General features: G+C 37.6%; 1 pseudogene; it reads right to left on the reverse strand.

The window, feature by feature from the left end:
- Positions 1-17,679, reverse strand: part of LOC127186292 (vomeronasal type-2 receptor 116-like) — a 29,330-nt pseudogene extending 11,651 nt beyond the window's left edge.
- Between the last annotated feature and the right edge of the window lie 4,132 nt (positions 17,680-21,811).

Raw genomic sequence — 21,811 nt, forward strand, 5'->3', positions numbered from 1 at the left:
TGCATTAACAATAAATAGACGATATTTACCAAATACTTTTCAAAAATAATTTAATCTTCATGATAATATTACCTAATAAAAATCAACAGACAACAAGATGGTTTAATTAAACAACAACAATAACAAAAAACAAAAATTCTTGTGTTACCTCCATGGAGGAAGCGTTATTTATAAACCTGAGCAGATTTTTTTCTATAAAAATTTGGGGAAATATTTTAATGAATTCTGATTTTCAAAATCTGAGAACAGTCCTTTTTATGGATATGGATTGAAATAATTCTTAACTAAAATCTACCAAGTGTACTGAACAACACAACAGAATGATCAGTCTCTGCCCCTACATCTACTTACACGAGGCATGTAACTGTGATTCCAAGCATACAGGTTAGCTAAATGAGACACATCACATAAATACAATCTAGGGTTCAATAACATGATTATGAAAAATATCATAAAAGGCTTTTAAAGAAGTACATTATCCATTCAGTGTTTTAAAACAAAAACTGATGGAGTAGAAAGAATATATCTTGGCAGAATAGGATTTTCTATGGCAAACAGATTGACAGCACTGTACTAGTTGGAAAGAAAAATTTAAAACATCAATTAAAATCAGAAAGAAGCCAGGTGTGTGTAATGCATGTGTGTAATCCAAACCCTTTGTAGACAGAGGCAGGAAATTCTCTGTCCTCGTGTGGCCAGTCAGGCCTATATAGCTAATCCAAGGCAGGCAGCATAACATAGAGACCATGCCTTAAAATATAAACAGAAATTGGACAATAATATGTACTGTCTCCACTCTTCTTCGAAATAGTCATTAAAATATTACCAAAAGTGCCAAAATAAAAATGAAAATATACAGAAAGAGAGAGAAAGAAATGTTTCCTATTCTACATAGGGAGTTGAGGTTCCAAATTCTACACAGTGAGACCCTTTTTTCTCAACCACAAGAAGAGTTCTAGTTAACTGTATATGTGAAGAATATAAGATTAGACTTTGCATGAAAATGACAGTGTGTGGTTTTTGTTTGTTTGCTTCTTTTTTTTTTTTTTTGTTTTTATTTGGTTTTTGGAGACAGGGTCTCTCTCTCTGTGTTAGCCTTGGCTGTCCTGGACTTGCCTTGTACAACAGGTTGGCCCGAAACTCATAGTGATACCTCTGCCTCTGCCTCCCTAGTGTTGGGAATAAAGGCATGCACCACCATACCCAGCAACGGTGTTGTTTTTACATAGACCTTAATATTGAATTAAGGATTTGAAGTGAGCATGCAAGAAACAGCAAATTTCTGGTGAAGCATATACAACCCCATCATCATGTTCAGTGTAATACAAAAAAATTTCTTTTAACTTAAGAAATAATTCAATAAACTTTATACACAAACTAAGTTTTACTCAGGCTCTCCCAGTATTCACAGGCTTTGTAAAGTCTTCTTATTTCAGGAAACAATTCTAATTTTAGCTTCCTACACATTAACTCAGGACTTTGTCACCACCAATACACCAGGATCTACCTTTTCAGCTATTTTTTCTTTAAACTGCATTTATCAAGATTTATTGGAGATGTTTGTTATCTGAGGTTTGAGAAGATAGCTCACCTGTTTCAGATATTTTTTACTCCTAATGCTAAAAGCCATTGCTGTGATTAAACATTGACCATAAACAAACTGAGGAAAAATGATTGATTTGACTCATTAATTACAGCCAAGGGCAGAAAAGGAAGGCATTTGGAAACCAAAGCATAAACACTTGAAGGAACATAGCTTGCTGTCTTGAACTGTTTGATTTCTCATGTATACATTCCTAGGAATAGTACTTTCTGGAGTAAACAAGTATGCCTACAATGCATACCAATTAGTAAACTATCTCAGAGATATAAAGACAGGCTAGTGTTTTAAAGAAAATTCTTTAATTAAAGTTCCCCTAACCAGTTCTGTCTTTTACTGTACTTTGTATGAGCTCAATGAAAATTAATTAGAAAACTAGGTTGCAATGTATATACTGTTTGAAAAGGAAGATAAAAGTTCCTTTTCTTGAATTTCCAAGACTGGTTAATAATCTCAACTTTTCATCCATTTGCTTTAATATGATATAGTTATGGCAGAAGTAGCTAAAACTCCTGGTATTAACATGTATATTATTTTCTCAGATGCTGCCCTCTGTATGCAGTGCTGATTGTGGTCCTGGAATCAGAAAATTCAGGCAGGAGGGAATGTCAGCCTGCTGTTTTATTTGTGTCCACTGCCCAGAAAATGAAATTTCTAATGGAACAAGACAGTGTTTGCTGCTCTCATAAAGCCTTCACATTGGTAGTCCTATCCACCAACAAAGGGATGCTGAAGGAGTGTAAAATGCAACTGCAAAAATAAAATATACCATTTCCTCCATTAGTCTATATAGAGATACATACATTAACAACATAATAACTACCAAGTGAGTCCAGGACAGCCAAGGCTACACAGAGAGACCCTGTCTCAAAAAAACCAAACCAAAAAAACCATAATAACAAAAAACTCTTATGCCTAAACCTACATATTGATTCATTGAAATTTTAAGTCATATCACAATTTCTCAAATAAACAATTTTTGTAATCAAGCTGGAGTGAGAAATTCTTCACAAGATTTTTCCTACTCATTCATCTCTAAAACTACATGTAGAGAAGATTGCAGTCACTAATGTTTCAAATATACACTTATTCTTTTTGAACATATTTATGTGTCACTACATATGTCTATGGGCACCATGTATGTACATAGCCCCAGGTAGAACAGATAAGGCAAATGACCAAAGCACAAGGTACTGAGGGTGTGGAAAACAAATCTGTTATCTTTAGGGAATTAGTGTAGCGGTAAAAAAAAATTACTTGTAAAATTATAAGAAACTGATAAATATGAAACAGAATTCAATGAATATCTAGAAGCCCATTTTCAAGTGTCTGACGCCATTTGTTTCTAGTAAAGTAGGGGTAAGTGTTGATACATGATCTACAAAATATAAGGGCTCTTATGTGAAAATTTTTATATAACGCAACCCTAAGAATTTCATGAAATAATAAATTAGATTCTGGGTCTCATACAGATTGAAATTAGGGAAGTAGGAAGGTGCAGGATGTTTCCCATGATGAAGGGATCAAAATGAAGGGCATTGTACTACTCAGTCCTTAGAGGTAACTACCTTCAATGTTAGGGTTAAAGCTTCCCATGATCAAGATTCCGGAATTCCTTCTCTGTACTGCCAGATAATAACATAAATTAGGAGATATAAAATATTTTTATAATTTTCAAACATTAATATTACATTTATATATTTTTTACTTCTTTTTAAACTTTTTAAAATTAATTTATTCTTGTTACATCTCAATGTTTATCCCATCCCTTGTATCCTCCCATTCTTCCCTCTCTCCCATTGTCCCATTATTCCCATCCCCTATGACTGTTCCTGAGGGGGATTACCTCCCCCTGTATATGCTCATAGGGTATCAAGTCTCTTCTTGGTAACCTGCTGTCCTTCCTCTGAGTGCCACCAGATCTCCCTCTCCAGAGGACATGGTGAAATGTGAGGCACCAGAGTACGTGAGAAAGTCATATCCCACTCTCCACTCAACTGTGGAGAATGTTCTGCCCATTGGCTAGATCTGGGTAGGGGTTTAAAGTTCACTGCCTGTATTGTCCTTGGCTGGTGCCTTAGTTTGAGCGGGACCACTGGGCCCAAATCTGCCTATCATAATGTTCTACTTGTAGGTTTCTAGGACCCTCTGTGTCCTGATACTTTGCTATTCTCCCATGCTTCTCTCATTTAGAGTCCCAATAGGATGTCCTCCGCTCTGTCCCAGTTTCCTGGTAAGTGAAGGCTTTCGTGTGACATGTGCCTTGGGCTAGTATAAAGTTATAAGTGAGTATATACCATTTAAGTCTTTCTGCTTCTGGGTTAACTCACTCATTGTGATGATTTCTAGCTCAATCCATTTATCCACAAATTTTGGGAATTCCTTGTTTTTAATAGCTGAATAGTATTCCATAGTGTATATGTACCACAGTTTCTTTATCCATTATTCTACTGTTGGACACTTAGGCTGTTTCCGTGTTCTGGCTATTATGAATAAGGCTGCTATGAACATGGTTGAGCAAATTTTGTTGTTGTGTGCTGGAGCATCTTCTGGGTATATTCCAAGGAGTGGAATAGCTGGGTCTTGAGGAAGCCCTGTTCCCATTTTTCTGAGATTGCACCAGATACATTTCCAAAGTGGCTGTAGTAGTTTGCATTCCCACTAGCAATGAAGGAGTGTTCCTCTCTCCCCACATCCTCTCCAGCATGTGGTGTCACTTGAATTTTTGATCTTAGCCATTCTGATGGGTGTAAGATAGAATCTCAGAGTTCTTTTGATTTGCATTTCCCTGATGACTAAGGAGGCTGAGCATTTCTGAAAGTGTTTCTCAGCCATGTGATATTCCTCTGTTGAGAATTCTCTGTTTAGTTCCAAGCCCCATTTCTCAATTGGGTTATTTGGTTTGGTGGGTGCGCTTGTATTGGGAGCATAGATGTTCAGAATTGTGATATCATCCTGGTTGACTTTACCATTGATGAGTATGAAGTATCGTTCCTCATCCCTTTTGACTAATATTGGTTGAAAGGCTATTTTGTTCGATACTAAAATGGCTACGCCTGCTTGCTTCTTGTGACCATTTGCTTGAAATATTTTTTCAAAGCTTTTATCCTGAGGTAATGCCCATAATTATGGGTGAGATGTGTTTCTTGAATGCAGAAGAATGTTGGATCTTGTTCATGCACCCATTCAGTTAGTCTGTGTCTTTTCATTGGAGAATTGAGACCATTGATGTTGAGAGATATTAATGACCAGTGACTGTTAAGAGTCTTAATTTTGACGTTGTTTCCAGTCGAGCGTTTGTGTAGTTGTGTTTTTGCCATGGGATAGTTATCTATTTCCTCAGTAGTTTTGGTTGTATCTTGACCCCTTGGGATGGAGTTTTCCTTCTAGTACCTTCTTTAAAGCTAGGTTTGTGGATAGGTACTGTTTGAATTTGTTTTTGTCATGAAATATTTGGTTTTCTCCATCAATGGTTATTGATAGTTTTGCTGGGTAAAGTTGTCTGGCCTGGCATCTGTGGACTCTTAGGGTTTGCAGGGTCTCTGTGCAGGCCCTTCTGGCTTTTATGGTCTCTGCTGAGAAGTCGGGTGTAATTCTGATAGGTTTGCCATTAAATGTTATTTGGCCCTTTTCCCTTGCAGCTTTTATTGTTTTTTCTTTGTTCTGTATGTTTCATGTTTTGATTATTATGTGACAGGCTGTTTTTCTTTTCTGGTCAATTCTATTTGGTGTTCTGTAGCCCTCTTGTATATGTATAGGCGACTCTTTCATTAGATTGGGGAAATTTTCTTCTATGATTTTGTTGATATTAGTTTCTGGGCCTTGGATTTTGATATCTTCTCTTTCTTCAATGGCTATTATCCTCAGATTTCTTCTTTTCATGGTGTCCTTAATTTCTTGGATGTTTTGTGTCAGGAGTTTTCCAGATTTGGCATTTTTTAATGGTTGCTTCAAGATCTGTGATTGTATCTTCTAGACCTGAGATTTGTTCTTCCATCTCTTGGATTCTGTTAGAAAAGCTCACCTCTGTGTTGCTCGCCTTCTTCTCTGAGGTCTCATGTTCTCGTTTTTCTTCTGCCTGTGTGTTTATCATTGAATCCATTTTCATTTTCAGATCTTGAACTGATTTTTTTATTTCTTTCATCTGATTGTATATTCCTGAGTTTCTTCCATTGCCTCTTTATAGGTCTTCAGAACTTGAACCGTTTTATTTATTTCTTTCATCTGGTTGTTTGCATTTTCCCTCAATTTTTCCAGTTCCACTCTAGGTGCTTCTTTTATGTCTCTCACCTGTTTGGCTACGTCTTCCTGCATTTGATTACGAATTTTATTTGTTTCCTCCATTCTCTGGGTTGTTTTCTTTGGGATAGCTGGAAACTGGAGATGCCATGTTGTTTTGGGGTTTTGTTTTTTTTGTGTGTGTATGCTTTTTCGCTGTCCTTTAGACATCTTGCTGTCTTTGTTTTTGTTGGGTATATTCCAGAGTTGGATGGAGGGAGTCTGATGATAGACTCATTTGTTTTCTCACAATTTCCCTAGGCTGGGAGCTCTAATACTTCACTGGTGTGGATGTTAGGAGGTTAGCACTGTTGTTTTGGACTCTCACAGCGAGTGATATTCAACTCCCATGTGCTGTTGGTCTTACAATTGTTCTGGGTCTCTGAATGAGCGTTGTGTCAGGCCAAGGTATCCACAGCCTTCTGTGTCCCCTGCCAAGTCCAGCCAGGAACACTGGGCCCGAACCATGGGCCAAACTCAGCTAGATTCTCAGGGCCTGAACCGTCTGCCGATCTCAGCTAGGGATTCTGGTCCCAAAATGCACACAGGGTCCAGGCAGAATTTTTGGGCTGAGACTGCTCACCAGGCTCAGCTAGGGGCTTTTGGCCCAAAGTGCATGCTGTGGTCAGTTATTGATTCAGGGCCTGAACTGTCCTCCAAGCTCAGCCAGGAATTCTGGATTCAAACTGCACACTGTGTCCAACCAGATTCTTAGAGCCGGTGGAGCTGAGCGCTCTGCCCAGCTTGCATCACAGCAGGAGAACTGCGGCTGCGCTGAGCCAGCGCCGGTGGTGGAACTGAGTGCTCTGCCCAACCTGCATAACAGCAGGAGAACTGCAGCTGAGCTGACCCAGCGCCAGTGATGGAACTGAGCACTCTGCCCTGCCTGTGTCATAGCAGGAGAGCTGTGGCTTTGCTGAGCCAGCACCGCTGGTGGAACCAAACGCTCTACCCTGACTGCTTCACCGCAGGGGAGCTTCCGCTGAGCTGAGGTGGTGCCTAGGGTGGGACTGAGTGCTCAGCCCAGCCAACACAACAGCAGAGGAGCTGTGGCTGCACTGAGTTAGTGCCTCGGGCAGAATTGCTTGCTGGGCTGAGCCAGAACCCAGGACTCTGGGGCTGAACTGTCCGCCGAGTCCAGTCTGGGTCCCAAGGCACAATGCGACCCAAATCCTGCCCAGAGTCCCCTCTCCTGCAGCAACTCCCACTGGCAACCACACCAATCACCTCCACTGGAAGGCTATGAGCTGCAAACCTCAGCCACCACTGCTGCTGACGCTGGTGTCGCTGGTGCCGCCGCTGCGGCTGCCTCTGCCGCTGCTGCTCTGATCCAATAAAATCCGCCCTCCTCCCGTGTGCAGGGGCACGCAGGTCCTCCACACCCTGGTCCCTCTGCACTGTGGAGCACTCTCACTGCCGTGGTGTGGGGACCTCGGTGTTCCTGGCTCAGAAATCTGTGCAATTCCCTTAATTGTTCACTAGAGCCTCCAAATATGGTCCACACTGCTCGCCGCCATCTTGGATCCATCTCCTACATTTTACTTCTCGCACTCACATTCCTACTTCCCCCATATAAATTAAATCATTGCCAAATTTATGAGCTCATCTATTTCTTTTATATGGACACACCAATAGAAACACTTGCACACACACACACACACACACACACACACACACACACACACACACACCAGAAACATAAAACTCAACCCTGATGATTTCTTTTACTGTTTCTTTTATATCAATATGTTCAGGTTGGGCTATTGGAATAAGAAAGGCTACCATAGGTCTTGTCCAAGTAGAAGACAGTCTTGATCTCTCATAACGACAGCATTAATTGAACAGTCAATGAACTTAGGAGGCAAAGAATGTATGGGATTGGTGATTATAAAACACACTCAGCCACACTGTGGTTAGTGATTTTAGATTTTATGAATTTACCAGACTAAGTCACTTCATGATAGCATTCAGAATAATGAAAGAAATCTGTGTTTTATGAAAATATGTACATATTCTCATCAACACAGTTAGACAAATGATGGTTTGGTTTTGTTCTCTGTAAATATAAGAACTAATGAATATAAGATTTGCTGTACAGCAATGTCCTTCAATTATGTTATGAGCAACCAAATGCAACTATTTCAAAGATTCTCCAACAGAAGTATTGAAATGTCTTGTCAATAAACTGCTGAAGCTGTACTAACAAACCTGTCCTTTTTTCATTCAGACATGGATCAGTGTGTGAAGTGTCCAGAGGATCAGTATGCCAACATTGAGAAGAATCACTGCATCCATAAAGCTGTGATCTTTCTGAGCTATGAAGACCCCTTAGGGATGGCTCTGGCCTTAATGGCCTTGTGCTTCTCTGCCTTCATAGCTCTGGTTCTTGGGGTATTTTTGAGACACAATGACACAGTCATTGTGAAGGCCAATAACAGCTACATCTTACTCATGTCACTCATGTTCTGTTTCCTCTGCTCCTTGCTCTTCATTGGCCATCCAAACTCAGCCACCTGCATCCTTCAGCAAATCACATTTGGAATTGTGTTCACTGTGGCTATTTCCACTGTGTTGGCCAAAACAATCACAGTGCTTCTGGTTTTCAAAGTCACAGCTCCTGCAAGAAGGATGAGGTACATTCTGGTTTCAGGAACACTTAACTACATCATTCCTCTCTGTACACTTATCCAAATTGTTCTCTGTTCAATCTGGGTAGGAGCTTCTCCTTCTTCTGTTGATATTGATGCACACTCTGAGCATGGCCACATTATTATTGTCTGCCACAAGGGTTCAGTTATAGCATTTTACTGTGTCCTAGGATACCTAGGCTTCCTGGCCCTGGGAAGCTTCATTTTGGCTTTCATGGCCAGGAACATGCCTGACACATTCAATGAAGCCCAGTTCCTGACATTCAGCATGCTGGTGTTTTGCACTGTTTGGATCACTTTCCTCCCTGTCTACCATAGCACCAAGGGCAAGGTCATGGTGGCTGTGGAGATTTTTTCCATCTTGTCTTCCAGTGCAGGGATGCTGGGGTGCATCTTTGTTCCCAAGTGTTACACAATTGTATTCAGGCCACACACAATTTCCCTTCCAAAGATCAGGGTGAAATCATATTCCTAAAATCATATATCATGAAACTTTTCTGAAATTGATTTATTTATTCACATTACATCCTGGCTGTAGAATCGATCCCTTCTCTTCTTCCCGTCCCATCTTTCCTCTCTCTCTCTCCCATCACCTCTCCTCTATTTCTCAGATAAGTGAAGATCCCCTTCCCACCCTCCCTTGCTCACCAAGTTGCATCAGGACTGATCATGTCCTTCTCATCTATGGCCTAGAAAAGCAGTTATAAAAGAGGAAGTGATCAAACAGTGTCCATGTCAGCAGTGTCTGGCAACAGTGTCCAGCTTCACACTGGGTATGACTAGTTGGTGTGGAAGCATCTTGATTTGTGTAGGAGGGCACAAATGTCATCTTCACCAGTGTCCAGACCTAACCTTTGAGTACTGCAGCAGCTAAACTTAGAGCCATTATGAGGCTCACCTCACAGAGGCAACTTGTGTCTTCTATGTAACAAAGATTTTTTTCTTTTCTTTTCGTCTTTTCTTTTTTCTTTTAAGTTATTTTTTTTTTAATTTTGGGGGCAGCTCTTCATATAGTTCTTTTAGAGAATCCATGAAAAAAAAATATATATATAGTGATTTATTAGAATAGGTTAAGGCCTATAAGTCCAGCTAATACAACAATGGCTGACTATGAATGGAAGGTTTAAGAACCCAGTAGTTGTTCAATCAATGAGACTGCATGTGTCAGCTGATCTTCTGTATGCAGGAATCACTAATAAGTAGGCTTTAAAGCAAGTGAAGGAAGGAACCTGTTAGAGAGAGTGAGAGTAAACAAAGATATGGTAAGCTTTCTTCTTTCATGTCGTCTATATAGGGTGTCAGAAGAAGGTATAGACAGATTGAAGGTGTGTTTTCACATCTCTAAGATCAAGATTAGATCTGAGTTTCCAAATAATAGGATTTAATTAAGAAGAAATAATCCCAGCCTAGTAGTGGTGGCACATACCTTTAATCTTAACACTTGGGAGACAGAGGCGGGCAGATCCCTGTGAGTTCTGGGACAGCCTAATTTACAGAGCAAGTTCCAGGACATCCATGAGTACATACAGTGAAACCCTGACTCAAAAGAAGGAAATAAAGAAACAAATAGATAAATAAAAAAGAAAATGAAAGAAAAAAGCATCCCTTATAGGTGAGCCTCACAGATGTGCCCAGCAATTTGGGTTCCTTTCCTTCAAAGAACCAGCCCTTGGGTCCATCGATTGCTTGAATTGCTCTTTGTTTCTAATTTGTTGGTTTCAGCTGTGAGTTTGATTATTTTCAGCTCTCTACTCCTGTTGAGTGTATCTGCTTCCATCTTTAGGGCTTCCAGATGTGTCATTAAGTTGCTTGAATGACATGTTTCCAATTTCTTTATGAAGGCACTTAGTGCTATGAACTTTCCTCTTAGCACTGCTTTCATCGTGTTCCATGAATTTTGGTATGTTGTACCTTCATTTTTATTGAATTTTAGGAAGTCCCTAATTTCTTCCTTTAATTCTTCTCTGATCCAATTAATATTAAGTAGGGAGTTCTTCAGTTTCCATGTGTGTGTAGAATTTAAAAATTTTTCTGTTGTTGTTGTTGAGGTCCAGTTTTAATCCATGTGGTCTTATAGGGTACAAGGTATTATTTCAATCTTCTTGTATCTGTTGAGGCATTTTTTGTGACCTGCTATATGGTCAGTTTTGGAGAGGGTTCCATGAGGTGCTGAAAAGAAGGCATAACCTTTGTTTTGGGATGAAAAGTTCTGTAGATATCTGTTGGGTCCATTTGATTCATGACATCTGTTTGTGTCATTATTTCTCAGTTTAGATTCTGTTTCTTTGACAATCATTTGGTGAGGTAGGGGTGTTGAAGTTCCCACTGTTAATGTGTGGGGATTAATGTGTTGTTTAAGCCTTATTAATGTTTCTATTACAAATGTAGGTGCCCTTGGGTTTGGGGCATAGATATTCAGAATTGTGATGTCATCTTGGTTGAGTTTTCCTTTGATGAGTATGATGGGTCCTTCCTCATCTCTTTTGATTAATTTTAGTTGAAAGTTTATTTATTTAATTTTTTGTTTTTGATTTGTTCATTTTACATCTCTATTGTTATCCCCTCCCTCATCACTTCTCGATTATACCCTCCCTCTCTCATAATGTCTCCCTCCCTATCCTAGTCCTCAGAAAAGTGAGCGCTCCTCCTATAATGTCTGATGTCAGCCTAACAAGTCTAATCTCATCTGTCTGTATCCTCTTCCTTGTGGCCTGGCAAGTCCGTCCTACCAGAGGTAAATAATCAATGTGTGGGGGTCACTGTCTATGGCAGAAATAGACCCTACTCCCCATATTAGTGAACCAACAAGGAAACTGTGCTGCCTATCTACTACATCTGAGCAGAGGGTTTAAGTCCTATCATGTACAACCCTTAGTTCGAACATCATTCACTGCAGTACCCTCCTCCTCTGCAGTTTGGTGGCTCCATTCATCTCCTTTCAGAACTCCTGATCCACAGTGTGGCTGAGTGTGTTTTAAAATCACCAATCCCATACATTCTTTGCCTCCGAAGTTCATTGATGGTTCAATTAATGCTGTTGTTATGAGAGATCAAGACTGTCTTCTACTTGGACAAGACCTATGGCAGCCTTTCTTGTTCCAATAGCCCAACCTGAACATATTGATATAAAAGAAACAGTAAAAGAAATCATCAGGGTTGAGTTTTATGTTTCTGTTTTGTGTGTGTGTGTGTGTGTGTGTGTGTGTGTGTGTGTGTGTGTGTGCAAGTGTTTCTATTGGTGTGTCCATATAAAAGAAATAGATGAGCTCATAAATTTGGCAATGATTTAATTTATATGGGGGAAGTAGGAATGTGAGTGTGAGAAGTATAATTTATATGAATGTAATATTAATGTTTGAAAATTATAGAAAAATACTTTATATCTCCTTATTTATGTTATTACCTGGCGGTACAGAGAAAGGATTCCAGAATCTTGATCATGGGAAGCTTTAACCCTAACATTGAAGGTAGTTACCTCTAAGGACTGAGCAGTACGATGCACTTCATTTTGATCCCTTCATCATGGGAAACATCCTGAACCTTCCTACTTCCCTAATTTCAATCTGTATAAGACCCAGAATCTAATTTATTATTTCATGAGATTCTTAGGGGTGCGTTATATAACATTTTCACATAATATCCCTTAGATTTTGTAGATCATGTATCAACACTTACCCCTACTTTACTGGAAACAAATGGCATCAGACACTTGAAAATGGGCTTCTAGATATTCAATGAATTCTGTTTCATATTTATCAGTTTCTCATAATATTACAAGTAATTTTTTTTACCGCTACACTAATTTCCCTAAAGATAACAGATTTGTTTTCCACACCATCATTACCCTGTGCATTGGTCATTTGCCTTATCTCTTCTACCTGGGGCTCTGTATATACATGGTGCACATAGACATATGTATTGACACATTAATATGTTCAAAAAGAGTAAGTGTATATTTGAAATATTAGTTACTGCAATCTTCTCTACATGTAGTTTTAGAGATGAATGAGTAGGAAAAATCTTGTGAAGAATTTCTCACTGCAGCTTGATTACAAAAATTGTTTATTTGAGAAATTGTGATATGACTTAAATTTTCAATGAATCAAAATGTAGGTTTAGGCCTAAGAGTTTTTTGTTATTATGTTGTTAATGTAAGTATCCATATATAGACTAATGGGGAAAATTGTATATTTTATTTTTGCAGTTGCATTTTATACTTCTTCAGTATCCCTTTGTTGATGGATAGGACTACCAATGTGAAGGCTTTATGATAGCAGCAAACACTCACTTGTTACATTAGAAAATTCATTTTCTTGGCAGTGCACACAAATAAAATAGCAGGCTGACATTCCCTCCTGCCTGAATTTTCTGAATCCAGGACCACAATCAGCACTGCATACAGAGGGCAGCATCTGAGAAAATAATATACATGCTAATACCAGGGGTTTTAGCTACTTCTGTCATAACTATATCATATAAATGCAAATGAATGAAAAGTTGAGACTATTACCCAATCTTGGAAATTCAAGAAAAGGAACTTTTATCTTTCTTTGTGCAAACAGTATATAAATTGCAACCTGGTTTGCTAATTAATTTTCATTGAGCTCATACAAAGTACAGTAAAGGACAGAACTGGTTAGGGGAACTTTAAACAAAGAATTTTCTCAAAAAGACTAGCCTGTCTTTATATCTCTGAGATAGTTTACCAATTGGTATGTATTGTAGGCATACTTGTTTACTCCAGAAAGTACTATTCCTAGGAATGTATACATGAGAAATCAAACAGAGCAAGACAGCAAGCAATATTCCTTCAAGTGTCTATGCTTTTGTTTCCAAATGCTTTCTTTTTCTGCCCTTGGCTGTAATTAATGAGCCAAATCAATCATTTTTCCTCAGTTTGTTTATGGTCAATGTTTAATCACTGCAATGGCTTTTAGTATTATGAGTAAAAAATATCTGAAACAGGTGAGCTATCTTCTCAAACCTCAGATAACAAACATCTCCAATAAATCTTGAGAAATGCAGTTTAAAGAAAAAAATAGTTGAAAAGATAGATCCTGGTGTATTGGTGGTGACAAAGTCCTGAGCTAATGTGTACAAAGCTAGAATTTGAATTGTTTCCTGAAATAAGAAGACTTTACAAAGCCTGTGAATACTGGGAGGGCCTGAGTAAAACTTAGTTTGTGTATAAAGTTTACTGAATGATTTCTTAAGTTAAAAGACTTTTTTGTATTACACTGAACATGATGATAGGTTTGTATATGCTTCATCAGAAATCTGGTGTTTCTTGCATGCTCACTTCAAATCCTTAATTCAATATTAAAGTCTATGAAAAACAACACCATTGCTGGGTATGGTGGTGCATGCCTTTATTTCCAACACTAGGGAGGCAGAGGCAGAGGTATTACTATGAGTTTCAGGCCAACCTGTTTTACAAGGCAAGTCCAAGACAGCCACAACTAACACACAGAGAGAGACCCTGTCTCCAAAAACCAAATAAAAACAAAAACAAAAAGAAGCAAACAGACAAAAACCACACACTGTCATTTTCATACAAAGTCTAATCTCATATTCTTCCCATATATAGTTAACTAGAACTCTTCTTGTGGTTGAGAAAAAATGGTCTCACTGTGTAGAATTTGGGACCTCAAGTCCCTATGTAGAATAGGAAACATTTCTTTCTCTCTCTCTCTCTGTGTATTTTCAATTTTATTTTGGCACTATTGGTAATATTTTAATGACTATATCGAAGAAGAGTGGAGACAGTACATATTAATGTCAAATTTCTGTTGAGTATTTTAAGGCATGGTCTCTATGTTATGCTGCCTGCCTAGGATTAACTATATAGGCCTGACTGGCCATGCGAGGACAGAGAATTTCCTGCCTCTGTCTACAAAGGGTTTGGATTAAAGACATGCAGTACACACACCTGGCTTCTTTCTGATTTTAATTGATGTTTTAAATTTTTCTTTCCAACTAGTACAGTGCTGTCAATCTGTTTGCCATAGAAAATCCTATTCTGCCAAGATATATTCTTTCTATGCCATCAGTCTTTGTTTTAAAACATTGAATGGACAATATACTTTTTTAATAGCTTTTTATGATATTTTTTTATAATCATGTTATTGACCGCTAGATTGTATTTATGTGATGTATCTTATTTAGCTAACCTGTATGCTTGGAATCACACTTACATTCCTGGTGTAAGTAGACGTAGGGGCAGAGACTGATCATTCTGTTGTGTTGTTCAGTACACTTGGTAGGTTTTAGTTAAGAATTATTCCAATCCATGTCCATAAAAGGGATTGTTCTCACATTTTGAAAATCAGACTTCATTACAATATTTCCCCAAATTTTTATAGAAAAAATCTGCGCAGGTTTATAAATAACACTTCCTCCATGGAGGTAACACAAGAATTTTTGTTTTTTCTTATTGTTCTTGTTTAATTAAACCATCTTGTTGTCTGTTGATTTTTATTATGTAATGTTATCAGGAAGATTAAATTATTTTTGGAAATTATTTGGTAAATATCGTCTATGTGTTGTTAATACAGTAATTGATACTTTTTTAATAGTTGTGCTTCTCTGTAATTTAATACTGTCTATGAGTTGCTTTGACATCTTGTATTCAATTGTGAAGGAGTTACCTCACAACATCAGAGACACCAAAATGACAAAAGAACAGTATAAAAATGCAAACAAAACCCAAAACAGTTCAGCAACTCCAAATCCCAGCTATCCCAATGAAAGCAACCCTGAGAACCTAAACACAATTGAAATACAAGAAAATGGCCTCAAGTCCTTAGACAGGAAGATGATAATGGAAGAAACAAATAAAATCTGTAAACAACTGCAGAGGATGCAACCAAACAGGTTAAAGACATGAAAGAGACATATAGAGAGGCACTGGAAGAATTTCAGGAAAATACAAACAAACAGATGAAGGAAATCAATAAAACAGCTCAAAATCTGAAGATGAAAATGGAATCTGTGATAACGGAACACACTGAAGGAAAACGTGATTGAGAGGCCTTAGAGAAGAAAAAAATTCTACAGTCAATATGCCCTTCCTCGATGTAAGAAAACCTATATTGATTTCATCTGAAAGGCAATTTTTTCAAAGGTGTCTGGAGGGAAATCTCAATGAAAGCAAAATATATTTGACTTATCATAATGTTTGCTGAATTATAGTTATCTGGATGGAACCTAACAAAGAAAAGCATAGACATACATGTAGACATCAAACATAGATGTACAATGCACAAACATGTGCATACAGAGAGAGCCACATCCATACAGAGATACACACATAATATATCAACACATTTACTTACCCACACATCAACATACATGACCAGAAAGCAATATGAACACACAGACACAGTCAGACACACAAGTGAAGAAATGCAGAAAACACATACATAGGCTTACACATGCATGCACAGATATATAAACACAAAAAGACACAATGAAATACAAACATACACACAGAGACATATTGACACAAAGACAGATTCATGAACACAGCATCTAAAGAAAGTCAGACAGACAGAACCATACACACATTCACACACACACACACACACACACACACACACACACAGACATACACACAACAACCTAGACATAGAGATATGCAGTCTCATATACAGAAACACACAAAACATACAGTCAGGAACACATAGAAACTTTCACTGTCATATTCCCCCAGAAAATCCACAAAGACAAAAACAAACAGACACTGACATTCAGACAAATTCATGCTAATTCCTACAGACAGACAGACAGTGTCAGTTGGACAGAAACACACACACACACGTAAAGTGAGAAACATAAATTCAAATATATGAACAGATATGTATGTAGTAAACAGAGTCACAGCATTATTTCTTGTGTTATTACTCTCAGCCTGTGAGGAAGGTCCTGAGAGACAAAAGTTGGGAGACAATAAGTTGATAAAACTTGAGAAACGCATCCTAGCACTTATTACCACAAATTTTACAGTTAATGCACAAACACTCATCTTCTCATGTATAAGATTAATGAGGAAGGTCCAATTGTGTCACCAATATTCGAACAGGTATGACTATATTAAGGTGTTCTGTGACAAAATCACTGATATTCTCTAATAATACATTTCCCCCACTTTAGTGCCTTTATACATGTTTAGAAATCAAAATTTTCATTGAAACGTTTCCTAGTCCACTTCCACTCTCTTTGGGAATCTGAGAGATTCCTAAAAACTATGATATTAATGACACAATTATCATCCAAGAAGAAACACTACCTTCAAGCAGCTATTACCATCTTCTTTCCCATTGTCAATTGGCTGGTTTTTTACCTTTTGAAGAAGCATCTCATGAATGGAATGGGCCATAGCATAAATAGCATTGTATATATCATAATTGTTATCATTAAATGCCATGTCAAAAGTCTGTGTCATTAGCCAGTCTGATGAGGCATTAGATAAGCAGTTCTTCATTGTCTTACAGCTAGATGCTGAGGCTTCACAGTTAAAGTACATCCACTCCTGGCTTGCCAGATATTTATCTGAGTATTTGAGAGGGTTCAATGTCTGCACAAAATCTTTAAAACCAGAAATCTTACCACGGTCATGTGCAAAAGCGAGGATTCCATGGAATGAGTCAAGTGTGGAGTCTCCTTTTCCTGTAGTAACATCCCACTGTGAGTTGGTGATCCATATTCTCTGTATCCCTTCAGATTCCCAACTTCTAAAACTCAAAGCTAGAGTACTGTCTGAGTTGCCATAAATGATAACAACATTTTTGGACGATGTAATGATTTGGTTGTAATATACTTCAGTTCTTGACATGTATAACTGCATATTGGCAGGGATTATATTCACGAAGGCAAAACACATTTTATTTTTTCAATCTCTCTTCTCAAATATGAGAGAAATTGGTTGGCCTGATCATTGTCTGAGATGGCTAGACCGACACAGTTCCAGCTGTAGTAAAGTAAGAAGGAGACCATAGCCAAGGCAAGAGATGTATCTTCATGGGCCATCTGATGCAGACTGGGAAATTTTACATGGTCACTCAGGAGAGGATTAAAAGTGCCATAGTAAGCTGAAGCATCTAGGACACAGGGATCAGCATGAGGTAGAATGCACTGTTCTGATCTATTAAACATATTCTTATCTGTAAAAGTTATATAAATCCCCCTTTCTGTTACTTTTCCCCTTATCTTTATTTCATACAAATAAATGTAGAATCCCCATCAGGTTTTTTATTAGGCCTTTGAGCTACATAGATTGACATAAGGCCAGAAGGACCAGTCTCTTCTTTGCACCCTTCTTAACACCTTGTTAATTCCACCAATAGATACACAATTTCATTAATTTTCTTTGCACAAAACCTCACCTGATGATATTTGAAGACATAAAAGAATGTGTGAAATATAACAGATGTTTCCCAGTTTGGTCCTGTAAGCACTACATTACATGAGTCCTCTTGGCCACAGAAATAATTAGGAAAAATAAAATGAGTTTGTTCAGAAAAATGAATGACTTCATATAATTCTGGCATACTTACACAAAGTGGATATTTTAATATTAAAGATGTATTTGGTAGAAGATCAGGATTTCTGTTGATTTCATCCATTGAAAGAGCCAAGGCCGGAGCAAACATTTTGTTTTCAGTTCTTGTTCTGTAAAATAGTACAATATCTATTGTAGATGAAGTTCTACACATGTTCATTTTCAGTCAATACAATGGCTATATGCAATTCATGTACTTGTGCCCCAACCCTAAAGTTTGAAACAAACATCCAGTGTAATGAGGTTGTGATGACATAAAAATCTGGAACGTTGGAAAAGCTATACACTTTCATCTGAGGTCATCTCACCAAAATAAGCATTTTCTATAGAAGGAAATTCCCATCTTTGGTTGTTTAGTGCTTGCTCAGAAGGTAAAGATAAGACCACATGCCTTGATCAAACTTCAAACTTGATCATGTTTTCATTTTTTAATTATAGAGAAATATGAAAATTACACATGATGTGTGAGTCCCTGAGTTTCTAGTATTTCCTTATGAAATAAACTGAAATGGCTGAGGTGCTGAAGGAATGAATGATGAACGATTATACAAGAGAGTTTCTGTGCTCCAGTGCTAGAAATTCATTATAACTAGTTGATGTATATTTAAAATATTTTCATACATCCATCTTCATAGTGTTCCTCATTCTTTGTAATTTGTTTTTTCAGGCAAAACACCTTTACACACACACACACACACACACACACACACACACACACACACATCCCTTTTTCTTTTTATTATGTTTCTTTTTTAACATATACATTTATGATATAACACATGAATAAAATTAATTATATAAAGCAGGAAGAACCACAAGACTAACTTGAGCTATAAAAATGTTACATTCATAATGATTAGGTTCTTCATATTTGGCAAACTTGGAGTAAACATCTTTACTATCTACTTGGGTCTAAGTTTCTGAATGGAGGTCTATGTCTATCATATATCACCTCTATTAATTTGAAAAATCTATCTTGATCTAAAAACACCTCAACCCCTAAACAATTAAGCTTAATTGTAAGACTAAATTTTCTGGTCTTAAACCCCATCAGAGACTTGACAAGGAATAAAACTTAATTATCTGAGTCAACTGGAAATGCGGGTTAGTAGCTTCCAAAATGAAAAAAAAATGAGTTTGTTGGCTGAACAGTCACCCAAATATCTCAATAATGTTAGAGCGTCATCTTCCACCTTCTGGCCCAGTTTATCTGCTAGACATATTTGTGAGGACTTGTTTACAGTTTCATGGCAGAGTTCAGACATCAATTCTCCCTGCATTTACATTTGCCTATTTTTGGCAGAATTCAGTCTCTGGCAGAAAAGAGGACATTTTGCTCAGTGTCTGTTTTCTCACATTTGAAGTCAACTCCGTAAGGAGGTGACTTGATGCTCATCATCTTCTTTGATGCAGGCTAGGTGTTTCCAGGAGTTAACTTTTCTTGTCCAAGAATCTTTAGAATAATAAAATTGTCTTTAAATGCCATATTCTGCAGGTCTCTGATGCTTTTGAAGACCTTATTTAACTATTTAACCTTATATATGTATAGAATCATATCTATCTATGGGACCTAGAATATATATTCTTTTGATAGAATTAGACTAGTATTTGACACGACCCTGATTTGCATCAATATACAAAATTAAATACCACTGAATTAAAAAATGACTTATTTGTCAGTAGCAATTAAGACCTTGACATGAAGAGTAGATTAAATAATCTTTTTGTTTTATCCTCGCTCTGTATTTCTATATCTTCCTTTCATTCTTTTCACCTCATATCTCCTTACCTACAAAAAAGATAAACAGAGAAGAGAGAGAGAGAGAGAGAGAGAGAGAGAGAGAGAGAGAGAGAGAGAGAGAGAGATGTCCCTGAGTACAATCTTGTTTCTGATGAAAATAAGCATCTGTAGACCAAGAGAGTAAACAGAAACCTATTACACCAGATTCTGGCTATTACAAACAAGAGTGGTATAAAATAGATGAGCAAATTTCCTAGTTGTCCTTTTGTGTATCTTAGGGTACATACTCAGGAGTGGTATGGCTGGATCTTGATGTAAACATATTCCAAGTTTCCTGAAATAGCACCAGATTGATTTTCATAGTGGTTATACAAGTTTGCACTCCCACCAGCAGTGGAGAAGTTTTCCCCTTTCTCTGTATCCTCACCAGCAGGTGCCATCAGTTGAAATTTTTACCTTAGCCATTCGGATAGATGTAAGATGGAATCTCAGCCTTTTTATTTGCATTTCCATGATGACTTGAGATGTTGAACATTTTTTTGAGTGTTTCTCAGGCATTCAATATTCTTCTGTTGAGATATCTCTATTTAGCTCTGTACTCTATTTTTTTCTTTTTTTTTATTAATTTATTCTTGTTACATCTCAATTTTTATCCCATCCCTTGTATCCTCCCATTCCTCCCCCCACCATTTTCCCATTATTCCCCTCCCCTATGACTGTTCCTGAGGGGGATTACATCCCCCTATATATTCTCATAGGGTATCAAGTCTCTTCTTGGCTACTTGCTGTCCTTCCTCTGAGTGCCACCAGGTCTCCCCCTCCAGGGGACATGGTCAAATGTGAGGCACCAGAGTACGTGAGAAAGTCATATCACACTCTCCACTCAACTGTGGAGAATATTCTGACCATTGGCTAGATCTGGGAATGGGTTTAAAGTTTACCTCCTGTATTGTCCTTGGCTGGTGCCTTAGTTTAAGCGGGACCGCTGGGCCCAAATCTGCCTATCATATTGTTCTACTTGTAGATTTCTAGGACCCTCTGGATCCTTTTATTTTGCTGTTCTCCCATGCGTCTCTCATTTAAAGTCCCAATAGGATGCCTTCCCCTCTGTCCCAGTAATTAGGATATTATGCTCGGTGCTGTTTAATTTCTTGAGTTCTTTATATATTTTGGATATTAGACCATTGCCAGATGTAGGGTTGGTGAAGATCTTTTCCAAGTCTGGAGGTTGTAGCTTTGTTCTCTTGACTGTTTCCTTTGCTTACAGAAGCTTTTTGGTTTCATGAGGTTCCATTTATTAATATTTGACTTAGAGCCTGGATTGTTGGTGTTCTATTAAGGAAGTTGTCTACTATGCTAATGAGGTCGAGGATCTTCCCTACTTTTCCTTCTAACATATTTAAGATGTCCAGTTTTAAATTGAGATCTTTAATGCATTTGGACTGTGTTTTTTTACTTTTTCTTTGTAGTTTATTTTTCAGGAACAACAAGTTCTAATAATTTATTTTCAAATAAATTGACACACCAGAGATGCATTTTTAAAAAGATATATGTTTCACTTTGGAAACCAATCTGTTTCTTTCTCAGAAAACTGGAAAAAATTCTTCCTCAATACATAGAAGTACCATACCTGGGCAAAAACCCAAGAACACTTGCTTAACTATGTTCACCACAATTTTATTCTTGACAGCCAGAATCCTGAAATAATCTAGATGTTCCTCAATCGAAGAATGGATTGAATAATGGAATAAACTATGATACGCTTACACAATGAAGTACTACTGAGCTACTAAAACCAAAAATATCATGACATTTCCAAGTAAGACATTGTAACTAGGAAGGATCATCCAGAGTTTGGTAACCCCACCAGAAAAACATACATGGTATGTTATTTCTTAGCTATATAGTACAAGATAAATATACTAACATTCATTGACAAAAGTAAATAAGTAAGAAGGAGGACCCAAGAGAGGCTGTTTAATTCT

Source organism: Acomys russatus, unplaced genomic scaffold (assembly GCF_903995435.1).
Source record: "Acomys russatus unplaced genomic scaffold, mAcoRus1.1, whole genome shotgun sequence".
Lineage (NCBI taxonomy): Eukaryota > Metazoa > Chordata > Mammalia > Rodentia > Muridae > Acomys > Acomys russatus.